This window comes from Anoplopoma fimbria, chromosome 13 (genome assembly GCF_027596085.1).
Source record: "Anoplopoma fimbria isolate UVic2021 breed Golden Eagle Sablefish chromosome 13, Afim_UVic_2022, whole genome shotgun sequence".
Classification (NCBI taxonomy): Eukaryota; Metazoa; Chordata; class Actinopteri; order Perciformes; family Anoplopomatidae; genus Anoplopoma; species Anoplopoma fimbria.
The window spans coordinates 28,893,352-28,895,851 of record NC_072461.1 but is presented as its reverse complement, the minus strand read 5'-3'; the positions used below and the strand labels follow the sequence as shown (position 1 = coordinate 28,895,851).

General features: G+C 44.2%; 1 protein-coding gene and 1 pseudogene across 2 annotated transcripts in view; both read left to right on the top strand.

Annotated features, from left to right (window-relative positions):
* LOC129101170 (bile salt-activated lipase-like) overlaps window positions 1-1,118 on the top strand; it is an 8,852-nt pseudogene extending 7,734 nt beyond the window's left edge.
* An 856-nt stretch (window positions 1,119-1,974) lies between these two features.
* Window positions 1,975-2,500, top strand: part of dok2 (docking protein 2) — an 18,632-nt gene continuing 18,106 nt past the window's right edge. The window contains exons 1-2 of one of the 2 annotated variants that reach the window (XM_054610841.1): window positions 1,975-1,992; window positions 2,181-2,500. The exon at window positions 2,181-2,500 is cut by the window's right edge and continues 489 nt beyond it. The gene's annotated coding sequence lies outside the window, so the exon portion shown is untranslated. The remainder of the gene's footprint in view (window positions 1,993-2,180) is intronic. The other variant, XM_054610840.1, reaches the window with a different exon arrangement.

Here is a 2,500-nt window from a genome sequence, read left to right as displayed (position 1 = left end):
GGACTCCCTCGCTGGGTGGAGGCGGAGCACGCCGAGGACCTGCAGTACCTGTTTGGTAAACCCTTCGCCACCCCGCTGGCCTACTTCCCCCGACACCGGGACCTGTCTGGGTACATGATTGCGTACTGGACCAACTTCGCCAGGACCGGGTAAGCTCCCAGCATGCAATGCAAACACACATGTCAGCACACCTGGACCAGGTCTGCCTCTGACCCTGGTTTCTCACAGACCAGACAAGAAATATTGGTCTCTACTGATCTTTACAGGACCACTGGTCAGTTAGGGAGCTGGTTTAATGTAGTCTGAACTGGTTTGAGGAAGTCTGAAGTGGTTTGAATTAGACTGAACTGTTTTAAAATAGTCTGAGCTGGTTCACATGGACTGGTCTGGACCGGACTGGTTTACATGGACTGGTCTGGTCTGGACTGGTCTGGTCTGGACTGGTTCACATGGACCGGTCTGGACTGGTGAACACAGGTCTGATGTGATGTAAACTGGTCTGAACTTTATTAAACTGGTGTAATCTCTCTCTGTCCAGTGATCCCAGTAAAGGCGACAGTAGAGTCCCAGTTCCTTGGCCCGCCTTCACCAAACACAACCAACCGTACCTGACCATCGACCACAAGATCATCAAGTCCTCCGTCAGGTACGACACTGGACTCTACTGTAGTCTATTGTAACTCGACTGTGTTTTAATGGGACTCTGTTCTACTCTACCGTCTGTCTAGACTTCACTCTAGTCTTGCTCTCTATTCTACTGTATTCTAGTTTTTTCTATTCTATTCTCCTGTATTGTACCGATGAAGCATTGGTGCTGGTTCTCTGGTAGACCTCACATCTTGTCTGTTTATTTTGTCTGTTTTAATCTTCAGCTACGACCTGAGATCAGATTACGTCTCCTACTGGACCAAAACCTACAGCAGCCTACCGTCAGTCAGGAGAGGAGAAGAAGAACAAGGAGAAGAAGAAGAAGAAGAACCATAAGAAGGAGAACCATAAGAAGGAGAAGAAGAAGATCAGGCTCAATGATTCTGGAGTTTTAGTGAAAACGTGAACAAAATGATTAAAATCCTCATCAAACACAGCTGTGAACTCTTCTTCTCTGGTTTTAATAAATGAAGCTGAGCTTTTATGTGATTAAAGTTATCATCTTCAGACCAAATCAATCAATCGATCGATCAGTGATTGAATTCAGCACAGTTTTACTGATACTTTACAGAAATATTTACGTCTTCTTTTATCTGACAGTTATCGACTGATGCTGGATGTTTGTACCAAAACAACACGTAATATTGTGTTGATAATGATATTTTAGTTAATTTGTAGTGTTTATAACATCCATCCATCCATCCATTTTCCGTAACCTGCTTATCCAGTTAAGGGTCGCTGGTGCCGATCTCAGCTGTCAATGGGTGAAGGCAGGGTTCACCTGGACGGGGTTCACCTGGACAGGGTTCACCTGGACAGGGTTCACCTGGACAGGTCTCCAGTCTGTCACAGGGTTGACATATAGAGACAGACAACCATTCACACTCACATCCACACCTACGGGCAGTTTAGAGTCTTCATGAACCTAAGCTGCATGTCTTTGGACTGTGGGAGGAAGCCGGAGAACCCGGAGAGAACCCACGCTGACACGGGGAGAACATGCAAACTAAAATGTTATAAACCAGCTGCACGGTGGCGTAGTGGTTAGCACTGTCACCTCTTGCTGTGAGGCGACAGTGCTAACCACTACGCCACCGTGCAGCTGGTTTATAACATGTTATAGAGAAAATCTAAAATATGACATGAAATAAAAATTATTATTATTATTATTATTATTATTATTATTGGGGAATATTCATGCTCTATGTGTTGAAACTACACTTCCTATAATGCTTTGGGGAATGTAAACAGGAAGTATTGCCATGGATTCAGTAGCTGTGAGCAAAAACTTCACATGTAGTCCAAGAGTACTCATTATACTTTTGACTGTAGTACATCTCAAAGGTAATTAATGTACTCTGTACTGTTATTATTCTACTCTGTACTGTACTACATTTATTATTAATTATGGCTTTCAGAGCATAAAATCTCCTCAGTGAGTTTCTTCTAGTTCTTCACTGAATGCTTTTTTAACCCAAATGTACCCATGATGAAAACAATATTTGTAGCTGTTGTATTGTACTTGTCTTAAGTATTTTCAGCTGACGAGCTGACAAGGAGATTGATTTGGATAAAAGCGTTAAAGTGTGACAGGAGGAGGAAGGAGGAGCGACGTTCACACACTTAGTTCTGCATTACATGTTGCAAAAGACTGAAGGCAGGAAACACAGATGACGACTCTGCATCACACCAGACCACAGAGAGGGAGGACGAAGACGAGGAGGTGAACCACAGCAGAAGGACACGAGAGAGGAGGAGAGGGTCCACCTCTCAGAGAGACCAGAGAGACAACGAGGAGAAAGAGCCGGAACAAGAGGAGGTGAAAGGAGGAGAGGAAGTAGAAGAAGGGCGA